The sequence below is a fragment of the Haliaeetus albicilla genome, chromosome 23, assembly GCF_947461875.1.
Source record: "Haliaeetus albicilla chromosome 23, bHalAlb1.1, whole genome shotgun sequence".
NCBI lineage: Eukaryota > Metazoa > Chordata > Aves > Accipitriformes > Accipitridae > Haliaeetus > Haliaeetus albicilla.
This window is the reverse complement of record NC_091505.1, coordinates 23,895,168-23,908,234: the sequence shown is the minus strand read 5'-3', so window position 1 is coordinate 23,908,234 and position 13,067 is coordinate 23,895,168. Positions and strand designations below refer to the sequence as shown.

The window sequence follows — 13,067 nt, the reverse complement described above, 5'->3', positions numbered from 1 at the left end:
GCACCTTCTATGGAGAAACAAGCCACGATAACACCTTATTTACAGTTTGTCAATTTAAGATGGCCAAAGAAAGCTAAAGAATTGCTTCCGACTAAAAAGAATCTTGCAGAGTGGCAAATAAAATTGGGTTCCTCTGGCTGTCACGGGAGCTTAAAATTAAACAAGCCTGAGCTCTACAGTGTGACCCCAATGAAAAGAAGTGCAATCAGGACAAAGAAACACGAACGCACAAGTTGGTCTCTACACTTTGATTTTCTTGAAATATCGATTGGACATTTGAATATTAATTAAAGATCTTGGCTCTGTTTCAGCAAGAGACTGAAATTTGTAACCAGGTTTTGAGCATGTTCATGTTCTCATCGATTTTAGTGGGTTTGCGGTTTGCAAGCTGTGCATGGGTCACTTGCTCGACCAAGTGCCGTGGCCAGAAAAGGCGACGGTCGCATCTGCTGTCGGGGGCTCCTGAAGGAAGTGCCGTTCCAGATGAGTCCTTCAGCCTGGAACGAAAAAAGTTCACCTTGACGCAATTACACTGCTGGGAAGATCTTATTTATGTTTGAGTTTTCTGAAAAGTGAAAGAACCTGCTCCTGGCAGAGGCTCTCTTCCTTCCCACCCGTGGGGTCTTGAGGGTCTTGAAGGTCTTGAACTCTTCTCATTTCTGGTCTGGAACATCTCAGCAGGGTCTAGCAGGGCTTAGCTTGGGAGCCCCAGGAGCCAGGGGAGGATGGATGCTGAGGACCTTTTTCACTGTTCCAACAGGGGTAGGATTTGGCCCCTTAAGTACAGATGCATAAGGTTGCCCGAGGCACCTTCAAAATACCTTGGGGTAAAGGGGTACTGCCAAGTCCTGTACCACGGTCCTGTCTATCTGACAGTGATGAACGTACCCATGGTCACCACAGCTGTGCCAAACCTTTAGAGGGTTTAAACCTTCTGTGTTTGACAGAAAGGACAAAATCCTTAGAGAAAGGAGCATCATCAGCTCATACATTTTGATTCTCAGTGGTCATTCCTCTCCTGCTCTCATCTCCCACGTGACAGCACTTGTGCTTCTTCCTCCTGTGATTTTGTACCCATCATTTGCTGGGGTAGCTCAGAGAAATGGTTCAAAAATTGTCATTTTTGAGTTCTTGAGTTGGTCTCCCATAGAGCCGACATTCACTCCACACCATTTTGTGCGCTTTCTGAGGGAGAGAGCTTGCCAGCTTCATCCCACTTCTAAAAAATCTGATTAACAATTGTGTTGAGTGGCATAATGGTGATTGGCAAAGTCTCAAAGAAAGGAGAAAAATACGTGCTGCACAATGCAGGCTGATTATGAAGCAACATTGACACCACGCACCCAAACTTCATTATCCAGCCACCGTCTTGCTACCCGCGCCCATCCAGGTTCAAGGACTCCTATTACTACAGTTTGGGAAACTGTGACTGATTGTACTGAAATATGATTAAGCTTTGTAAAGACATAGAAGTTGTTTCTGTGTTCACGTTCCCCTCCTTGAGTGGAAATCTGGTTCGGAGGAGCCTGTCTCCTTTGCGTTGGAGGGAAACAAATGGTGGCTACACTGGCATTAACACTCTTGCAGGAACAGGTTTCCTCTCCTGTCCATCACCATTTACCTTGTGCTTATATGCACAGTTCTCCTGCTGGAAAAGCAAGGGGAAAGCTTAAGGTTTAGTGGCCCTCCAAGGCTGAAACAAACATGGTGAACAGCCCGGGGCTGGCCGGGCAGAGGAGGCAGACACAGCAGGCACGGCTGCCGTGACAGGGAAACGGAGAAAGGGAGATGTCCTCAGTTCAAGGAGGATGTTAGCAGGAAGATCTCCTATGTACAGAACAGGCCATTATCTTGACTTCAACCTCTACTATTTACCTCTACGAAAAATGGGAGTTGAAGTCAGTGTTTCCATGGGACTGAGGATATATTATTTATATATCCTATTGAGCAGGCACAAGGGATGCTCTACTTATTTTTAGTGGGCTGCTCCCTACAACCACCCCTTTTTTTGCCCAGGGATGCCAGCACGAGATTTCAGAGCAGGTCAGGTTATTTAACAAGAAAACACCCTAACAAACAGCCCGTGTTTCCACGCACGTTATTCTTGGTGGTTTATGGGGTCATAAGCAGCAGTACATGGGCAATAAACTTTTTGACCATTTGTCACAGGTTTTATGAGCTGGTGCTGCTGAGCGCTCGGTCGGCTCAGGCGTCCCCACGGGGCGCACCTAACTGGGGCCAGTGGCTCTGCAGAGCCATCGGCACCCGGCACCTCACTGCAACCTGGAGACTGTGGACAACACCTCTTTTTAATCCAGTCCATTGCTTTTTTTTCCCCAATAAGACAGTGTCTTGGCTGCTCATTGAGTGCAAGAAGGCTCAGAGCTTTGGGGCCACAGGATGGAAACCTGCCTGATCCCACAGGTCCCATAGCATCACTGGGTAAATACTGGTTGGGATCACCCCAGCGTTTCTCTGCTCGCACCCGTCTGCAAGGGGTGGGCGATGGTTTGGCAGCACATTGTAACTGGGACCTGCCGTTATATAATAAGCGGGGCGATGGATGAAATATAAAACGCCATCCACGGCATGCACAGTGGGGTAATAAATCCAAGGTGAACTAGTAAATCTCCAAGGAGTTACAGAAATCCAGATAGATACCCTGGTGGAGGTGCATTTATTGTGGAGCGCTACAAGGTTTTTCTCTTATCTCTAATTTTATAGATCTGTGCAGCTGCAGCAGTCCTTGGATAGGGCACATATTTGAAAATACTATAAATTTCACCTCCTGTTTATTTGAGATTCATTGGTGCTCTCTGTCTTTACTATCTCCTGATATTTTATGCCTCAGTACTTGGAGAAAAAATGCTTTGTTTGCACTAGATCTAATATGAAAACTCTCTCTGACATTTAAACTTTAGTATCAGTTTGCCTACAGTGTTAATATCACTGAAACTGCTTATATGGATTAAATTGCCTACAGTATATAATGCCAAAATATGAACATAGCACATTTACTGATTCAAGCCCTTGAAAGAATTATTACCATTAAAATATTTAAGGTCACCTTTACAAATGCAATATATCAGGAGGATGTCAAACAGAGAGCATTTAAAGCTCCTGGACTGGAGTAGCCCACTGGGAAAACGACGGTTGATTCATTGTCACGTGGAGAGAGGGGCTTGGGGACAACCTTGGGGGTCACAGCCCGCTGGGTACGTGGGACCATGGGGACATGACCACTCTGCAAGGTGCTTCTTACCCAAACTCTGCTGCTGTTGCGCAAATTCCCAGCCCAGTTCCACCAGCTCCGAAGGTCTCGCAGGAGGGAGGAGCAGCAAAACTTCATTTTTGTCATTAAAGTCAGATGCAGCAGCTCAGTGTGCCCTCGGGAAGCAGAATTGATGAGTAAGAAGATGCCGTTTTCATGCAGTCACTTTTCTGCGCAGAACAGCCTATTCATGTTACGGGTCCAGTTTGCAAAAATGCTTATTGAGGTCAACACAATTTACTGATAATTGAAGTCAGTGGAAAGTTTTACTTCAGTGAGAACTGGCAAATCAAACCTATCAGACAATTCTTTAAAAAAAAATCATCCTTTATTATGCTTTCATCTTAAATATTAGGATTCAGCAAATTTCCTGAGAACAACCACTGTGTAAAACTTTAATCTTTTGAGAATGGATTGGGACTGTAATTGCAAAACCCAACATCCTCCTCCTGCACTACATTCCCTCTCTCTGAATGTCAGCATTTACTAGCATGTTATAAATGGGGGATAAATTTGCATTTGGTTATCACTCATACTTTTATTTGTTTCCAGGTGACTGTTTTTAATGTTTAGGACAACACCCATATCTACAGTGGCCCATCATAATTTACAGCATGAGGAGACAGACTAATGCTCATCATCACCTCCTGAGGCAGACTAGTAATGCTTAAAGGTACCACTTTCTTTTTAAATTCCACACAAACAATTCCATGTAGTAATTGATCAATGCCTCATCTATAAAAAGCTTGCCAACGTGAACTGGTGGGAGGTGTCTCAGAGCTTCCTAGACCAATGGCCAGTGCTCATTTAACCAGCTCTGCAGGCACCTGATTTTAGGAGGGCTCGTATATAGTCATACCAAAAAAAAAAGCTGCAGGAATTTTTGAAGAGAGGCCTTATAGCTTAAATGCATAATTCCTTACTTGTGCCGGTTGGCAGTTTCATTATACATTCAGCAGAGCGCAGCAGTCCGCTCTGCTGACTCTCCTGGCGTTCCTGCTCCACTTGACAGGCGATTCCTTTCTTCTTCCTGCTGCTGATAACATCTGTAATGGGGGCAATTAAACTAACAGTGCTTATTAAGGACAGGCCCTCCTGTTAGTAGGTATTTCCAAGCCACCTTGCTACTGCAGCTCCACGAGCAGAGGTGCTGGAGGCTGTTACCACTTACCTTTTTCATTTTGTGCTGTAATGCTAGAAGGGATTCCCTCCGTTATTGCCAGTAAAATATTCTTAAAATTCGTATTTGGGGGGGGGGAGAAGGGGCAACCCACCTTTACTGCATTGCGGATTTCTCTCCGACCTCTAATGCCTGTTCCCTATCTCTGAGGGATGCAGGTAGTCACTGGTGGCCCCTTCCCTGTGGTGGTCCCATCTCCGTCCCCTCCTGCTAACCCGCACTCCCACAGCTCTCCTGGATGCACCGTTGGCTTCTGCTTTTCCCCAGACAGCCAAATTTTCTGGCCTGCTCATATAACCTTTGGGGAAATCTGATGGTCAGCTCGCCGCGCTCTCTGCCATCTCCCAGACTGATTTAGGTCCAAATCACAGCACCGGGTGCCGTAAAAGTGGGCAGTAAGAGACGTCGCTGCCATGGCTGCTCATAGACCAGAGGGGAAAAAATACAGGAGGACAGATAAAATCGCAGTGAAGTGGGACGGTTTTCCCAAAGGGTCTTTCAGATGAAGGTGAGCTTTTTGCACTGGCTATTAGGAGACACCTTAACACCTGCTTTACTAGTTATAAAATACTCTTCGGTGACAGTAACCTGGCTTTTCCTCCCAAACTTGGGGACTTCGTTTAGGCACATAATCTGCTTTCTGCTTCTTCCAAGAGACTGATTTTTGGGAGCACTGAGCACACTCCGTTCCCATTGACCGTGAGCAGAAACTCAGACTGCACCAGGGGAGATTGAGCAACAACATTTGTGCTCTTCTTTCCATTTTTCGCATAAAAAGAGCCAGAATTTCCTAAAAAATACTGTAAACCCTGAAGAAACTCTGCTGTCACAGGTCACCAACAAGCAGCTCCTGAGCTCCAGCAGATGCCTTTCAGCAGGAATGGAAGCTGGGTCTGACCGAGCCTTTGTGTCTCCGGACTTTCGACTGCTCTATCCGTTAAATTTAACAGTTGGCTAACACATTTGATAATTGAGCATGTTAATATTTTGCAAGAGTGACTGACGAGCAGATTGTTGTCAAATCAAGGATCCATCAGGCTGAGAATATTGAAGTTGGCAGAGCCCAATAATTTACAGCTTTCTCCTTCAGCTTCTCATAATTTACGTTCCAGCCACTGAAGGGAAACCTGCAGCCAAAGAAAATTGATGGACTCATCATCCAGACATGACACTTCTGAAACTTCAAATTGCTATTTTATACACATGTTACAAAGAGAAATGATCAATGGGAACTTGTAAACTCCTCATTTACGGGAACCCTGGTGAAGCTGCACCTAACGTGTCCGCTCCCATACTTTACTGGGACTTACTGGTGTACTCTGAATAGTTTCCATTTAACATTTTCTCTAACCCAGTGACCTAATGATAGTGCAACTACTGAATCTGAACTATTAGTTTACATTGCTACAAGGTCTTAGTCCCTTACCATTTTTGGTAAAAACAAAGTGACTCCAGTTCAGCCCATCTCTTGTTGGCTATATGGTCTCATCGAATGGAACAACCCAGATGCTTATGTTCAGGCTCAGGCTTATGTTTCTTACTGAAGTTGTGCCTTCACAAACTGTTTGGAAGTTTCTCTGTTGCACATCATGACCCCTGGATGGTCTCCATCAACCAAATATAAGTGGAAGTCATTTCCTTTCAAATGCCATAATACATACCTGTAATCATGGAAACACAATATTTTAAAAAATCCTCCTTTCCTTCTTGAGAAAATCAAGAGTTGTTTCTATATATGGAAAAAAACAACAAACTTCCAGATATAAAATGTGATTACTGGGTCATAACAACAGTTTACTAAAGGCAAGGCAGGGCAGGGGGTGATGGCTCCCAACTGAGTAAATTTTTAAAGGCATTATGTACACACTGTTTTTAGAATCTGTGTGCCCAAATTCATCGTTATGGTCTGCAGATTTATCTGAGTTCTGGGTAGAAACCTATCTCAAGCTCCAAAGTGAAACTTGGTGTTGGCACCAGGAAAGAATTGAAGCTGGTGTAAATGCAGGCAGGCTCTACCCAAAGCCTCCGTCAGCTGCTTGGAGAGAGGCTCAGGTAGCACTGCCACGGGGAAGGAGGAGGGAACTCAGTGCTGTTGCAAAAACACGTCCAGAACCTAAAGAAAAATACCACTGAAAATATTTTCCTAAGAAAGGAAGTCCAGAGAGAGGCAGAAAAATCACTCATTTGCTTCAGCAGTAAAATACAGAGAAGGGAATAAAGGCTCTGCTTTGCTTGCCAGCCCTCAGCTTGGCAAAGCGTTTTAGTACACACATCACTGTGCATGGATGTAAACATATTTATTGACGCTAATAGGACTACACGCACATTTAAATAACCTCAGGCTGAAGTACCTTGCTGAACTGAGCTTTAATATGTATTTAGGTTTGTTCATGCTGCTTGGGGCTTGCGTCAAGGTATTCGTGTTCATGCTCGCCGCATACAACTGAATGAACCTGTTGAAATGGTGTGTTTTACAAGTTTGCCATATTTTAGCTGTGCTATTCACTCATTGGCTCTGTGGTAAAATTATCATCTATTTCTTGGGGCTTTTCAGTGCTAGTAAAGATGATGTAGGATAGAAAGCCTAGCTCATCACATGGAAGAGGAGAAAGATTCTTACTGTCCAAACACATAAGTCAGCAGAAATAATACAGCAAAAACCATTTCTCTGAAAAGGCAGAATTACTCCCAGTCTGACCTTACAACCTCGTACTCATATGGGCACAGTATATTATGAAAACAAAAGGACAAGTTTGGAAATAATGTGAATACTTGGAAATAATAGATACTTAACCCTTATTTCACCAAGCAGTTTCCATTTTACTGTTCTGGTCTACACCAACACCCAGATTGAATCTGGCTGACCTCAAACTTACAATGCTGCACATTTAACACATATTTTTAATAAACACTACCCCACATTTTCACCATACTTCAAAAGGAATAAAATATATATCTTTTTTTTAATTTTTAGAGAGCAACCGAGGTGAACCTGCTTCAAAAACATGGTAAGCTTCAAATCAAATACTGCAGTTCTAAGAAATCCATTAACCGTTCACATCTAAAACTCATCCTTCAATGCTTCGCCCTATAATGCACATTGTTGTCAATTTTTGTCTTATTTACCCCCTGCTAATAGCTGGGCTCAGTTCCAAGAAACTTAAGACAATTGTGGAGAGATGCAGATCTAACATTTTTCAAGTTGACAGCCAATATTTCTGAGCATTTAATTCCTGAGACGGAAGAATCTCCAAATCCTGCTTTTGTAATTCACCCAGGAAAACACATCAGAGCCAACTGTGTCTGTGCAGCCTGAGTAAAAATGTTATTGTTTGATCCAAGTTGTATCTTTCTTGGCAGATTTGTAGGGATTGATCCTGGCTGACACTGGTATTTTAATACGAAGCTGAGTACTCAACAGTTCTTGATAAATTAGCATCCCTATTGTAACCATAGGCATTCTGTCCTCAGCAGTATATCTTAGGTAAAGGTTCATTTAATTTACCCCTTGTTAAAGTTTAAAAAGCTATGCCAAATTCCACCAGACTTGGCATGTGTGACATGACTAATGACTCTGCTAAACTTTGAGTCAAAAGCTTCGATTTTGAAATGCATCATCTTTATGTATTTGCCCCGAGCAGCAGTGCAGAGCGAAAAATAAATAATTAAAATTATTCCATTTACTCAGGTTTGAAATCTAAGCAGCTAAACACAACTTTAAAAGTTGTACAATATTTATGCATGAATTTGATAAGGGGCTTATGCTCAAAGCAGAAAGCACGAAGGGTCAAGGATACAGACGGCACTAGGAATCTTCTTCCTCCCTTTAAGAAGATAACACCGATGCAATAGCCCCAAAAATGTTTGCTCATATGCTCCCTGCCACGGTGCAAAGCACGTACCTTGGGGCTGAGCTTCAGCCAGCGTGGATCAGGATGGGTTTGCTTGAACCTCACACCGTCCTCCTGCTCGTCTTGCTTCTCTCCTTGTCTTTCTAGTCCTCGCGTAGATCTTGAGCCACCTGTTCTGGTTCAATATGATTTAAATGGAATTATTCATCTTTCTTCCCAAGCCTGATCAGACGTATGAGTACCTAACCATTGTGGAAAACACTGCCACGCTATCTGCCTTTTGATCCTTTAGCTTGTATTTATATAATACTGACTTTATATTCACTTGCAAATCTTCCTGTATGTAAGCCTCCAGGCTATGCTTAAGTCTCAGATTTTTTTTCCCTGCATGATACGACTAATACATGGCCTTCTCTGTTCATCCATACAGCAAACCGGTAGCATTTCGTGTCTTCATAGGGCCCCTATGGACCTCCCGAAGCCACCCAGGCCAGTCTTCTGCTCGCAGCAGGTCCAGCCAGAGCAGGATGCTGAGGACCTGGTCCAGTCAAGCTGTGAATTTTTCCACCTCACCCAGTTCAATGTACATTCATCCAAACAACCCTACATGTGTGGGAAGAGCGACTGGATTCTTCATTAAATCATTCTGTAGAATTTTCCTTTCTGGCAACAGCTACGGAAAAAATCGTCACAGGTCAGATTTATGATGTGCAGGCAATTAATATTTTCCTCATTATTTTCTTGTACAATGCTAATTGCATCCCTGTATTTCATCCCATGTTGAAGTTTGCTTTCATGCATCACTAACATAGATCTGTCCCGGGCCATAGCTAGAGTATCCACATGTGGTAATACTGAAAAATAACTAATCACACCATTTTGCAAGCCAGTCATTAACTGCTGACATAGGTTTCAGTCTAAATCCTGTGTCTCTGGGACATTTCATATCATAGCATATCATAGGCAGTTGGAGACTTTGATTGGTATTTTCCTTATTTCAGTATCATGAGCTGTATTAATTTTGCATGCTTTACTCCTTGTACAATTTAGCATCTAGAGAGATTGGACAGGTTTTTTTCTGTGTTTATGCAGGTCCATGCTTGTCTGAAACATCTGTGCAGTGCTGTTATCGTGTTTGCAAACACAGGGGTTTAGTGTCTCCTGGAGGAGCATCGAACTCTAGCTTCCATTTCTATCATATAGTAAAAATAAACTATTTTGAAAATTTGCCTAAATTAGGAAAGATTTTATAATGGAATATTTAGGCGCCTACAAAATGTTTTGCTTCGACTGGAAACAAATGGTTTGCTTTGCCTTGCAATGAAATCAAACCTTTGGTTTGGGGGAAAAAGAAAATCAGGATAAATCCTTTCTAGAGCAGAATATGGCTCATCGTGTTTATGTATGAGAAACTTGCCCTTATTCCTAGCCTTTGCAGAAGACCCTGTCTTCAACAGCTACCAACTCTTGCTGACTGCACAGCTTGGAAAAGAGCGTACAAAAATTAATATATTATTGAAAACCAGCCAGCTGGATGCCTAGCCCACCTCTGGGACTTCCTTCCTTTGATGAAAAATAAATATTTACAGTTAAATAAAACCTTAAATGATTTTTGAATAATTCTTTTGAACAGCAGTGCTACTGTACAGTGTGAAAGGACTCCAAAAAACTAACTGGTTCATTTTTTAACTTCAAAGTATGATGGATATACTCTAAGTCCAAGATAAAGTACATTTAGGCCAAAAGGTTTGAAAGGTGATCTCTGATCTTAGCGTAGTTCTCCATCATCAGTTAATAAAAATACTTGGCAAGGTATTAGGTATCTGTTCGTCTGTTCCTTTCCAGATAACTGCTTTTATGGGGCTGATGCAGTTCCTAGTAAAATCATAAGGGAATTTGGTGCCGCCTTACTGCAAATTTCATGTATGAAGTAGGAGAGAAAGGGCTGAAAATTTCAACCGGTGCAAATCAACATCATTCTGTTAAAGTCAGCATTTGGAATCTGTTCCTGGGTATTTGGGGTTTATCAAATAAACTCTTCATTTCCTCAAGAAATGCCAGGACTTCAGAACTGAATGAAAATAAATCTGGTTTCTGCTTAAAGCCAGCATTTGTCAAAACTGTTCTTAAAATCCAGTATTGCAAGGTGCAAAGATATTTAAGTACCATCAGTTATACCTTGACTTACATTATACCACAGAAAATATAAGCAATCCAATTGATATTAATATCTTGATTTAACCAAATATACTGCTGAAAGAGTGGTTAAATTTGCCCTTCAGCTCTAGGTATGTTGGCATAAAAATCAAGAAGATTAACTTCTCTATAAACATCTCATTTAAGATCTTAAAATCCTTAATAAATCTAACAATACTGAATAGCTTTCTGTGGTCTTCAGTAAATCACGAGCCAAAAGAGCCGATATAATGGGTCCCGAGCTCACGGTGCTGAGTGAATGAGAAGGATGCCCCATGGCATTGGTGATAAACAGTAGAAAAGACTTTCTACCACCGCAGTGAGATGGCTCAAGGAATCAGGTGCCAGATAAGAACTGCAATGCCTACTATTTTCCCCTGAAGCAGTTCTATCAGGGTTTTTTTTATGGCTTTTGCTGACCACAGCATGTTCATGGTGGTTGGGCACCTGTTCCCGTTAAACAACCTTTGGTCCTATCAGGTCTTTACTAAAACTAAGATAGGTTTTCTCTCTAGGAACATGAATGCTAAACTTGGAAATATTTCTTGCTATTATAGACAGGCTCCCTATCCTTATCTCACAGTAGTGTATTCTCATAGCGGAATCATCATTAAATGAAGCTTGAAGATGAATCACGAAGAAAAGGTCAAATTTCACTTCCTGGAGATTTGGAGGACTTATATATTTCTTACTGTTGGGTTAAATGATCGAGATTTTATACAGGTTGTTTCAAAACAGCATTTATGGATCTCTGAAAGGTCATCGGACTCGCAGCTTGCTGGGCATATAGATTGTTTGTGAAATAATGGCCAGTTTGAAGAATTTACGGAGCTCCTGCCCAAGAATGGGATCAGCTTGTGGGTGGTGATGGTTAGATACGCTGTAGGGAACCATCAGCAGAACTGGATCTAACAGGGAAGCTGACCAAAGGGATGGAGCTCCTGCTTTGCATCTCGCTCCCCTCCCAGCAGGAGGGATTTTGTAGTTTTCTGTTGGACGCTGGAGAGTGTATCATCCCAAAGACAATATTCGTCATCGCAGAGACACTGCCCAGACCTAGCTCCTATCACCGTGGCCAAAGGCTTGGAATATCTCCTTATTTAATTACATTTATTAAATACTTGCCATAAAATGTGAAAACAATATGACGACAACACGTTATCTAGGATGAGAACAGCACGGCAATCTTAGATCAACTCTGATGTCCTAACTCATAAATGTTTATAGCCGTGGCTTGAGCCCATGGCAGGTAGGTAATGGGGTGAGCATGGCTTTGGTACTCATCATCACATCAGTCACACCGCGGCATCACTCTCAATCTGCACTAGGTACAAAGAGATCGAGACACACCAGCAACAACACCCTGGCAGCAAAATAACAAATATTAAGCCATTTCAAATGTTATTTTTCAGCGAAAGGAATGGAAGGAGATAGCTGACCACTGACTTGTTATGTCAACATGTCACACGCAGCAGTGTCTCTCCAGGGCATAGCAGCGCTGCTGACAAACACCTTTGCTGGTAAATGCCAGCTGAGAATCCGTTCCTCAGCGCTCATGGTTTAGGTTTCTTTACATCCATCCCTAGATGCTGGCCATTTAACCCCTTGGGGTTTTGCCGTAGTTTTTTCCCCTCAGGTTCAAGCAACCGCATTGAACACTTGTAAACTAATTTAAAATTCATATTCAGATTAGTATATATTGCTTGCATATGTATGCATATATGTACAGGCAGACAATTTATAGTATGAATGTATGTGTGTGTGTAGCAGAGACAAAAGGCACTTGCAAAATACATGTAGAGTTCAATGCTCTCTTGCACAAAAAAGAAATTTCCTGAAACAACACATCTGAAATACCCTTACAGATGTTTCTCTGCATTACCAAAAAAACCGTCCCCTGAGCTAAAATGAAAATTGATTTTGAAAAAAAGCTGAAGGATATGAGTGGATCATCATAATTGGATCAACATGCTCCAAAAGCTTCAGGCTACTTCAACTTCATTTCTTAGCTGACAGCTTTCTTTTGGAATTCTTCAAACCAAACACAAATGGTTTGATTGCAATATGTGAAACATTTGACCATCATATCCTTGACAGTCAGTCCGCTGCAGGGGAGATTTGATAACTGTTGTCAAATTCATAACAGCCAGTCTAATCCAAAGAACCAACAAAAAAACACAGGAGCTGCTTCAACAAAAACAGAGACGATATTAATGTAAAATGACACCATTTACAGGGAAAATAGAGAAAAAGGCTGTACTGGGTCTTTTCCAAACAGTGTTGCAACCACATGAATGGATCTTATTGGTTCTTAATTGTTAAAAGCAAATTAGGGATGTTAAAAATCCACTTGGTTTTCCATTCAATAGTCATGTGAGAAATCAAAGCAGCAACAACGGCAAGTCACTCAAACCGCGCATGTGCTAATTTATGGGCAGTACCGTCTGGGTAGATTAGGGCTAAATTATTCCTCCCAAAAAAAGAGGTGTTGCAGGGTGTATGTGATTGGCAAATTTCCACATCTCAGTACCGCTTCCAGTATTAAATGGATGAAAAAGAAAGGGGAAAT

The 13,067-nt window shown here is 42.1% G+C and overlaps 1 long non-coding RNA gene across 1 annotated transcript; it reads right to left on the bottom strand.

The window, feature by feature from the left end:
* Positions 1–2,265: 2,265 nt before the first annotated feature.
* LOC138690758 (uncharacterized) lies at positions 2,266–9,012 on the bottom strand. The gene is made up of 3 exons (XR_011329545.1): positions 8,354–9,012; positions 5,878–6,112; positions 2,266–5,578 (listed from the first exon to the last, which is right to left on the bottom strand). It is a non-coding gene; the product is annotated as an uncharacterized lncRNA (long non-coding RNA).
* Between the last annotated feature and the right edge of the window lie 4,055 nt (positions 9,013–13,067).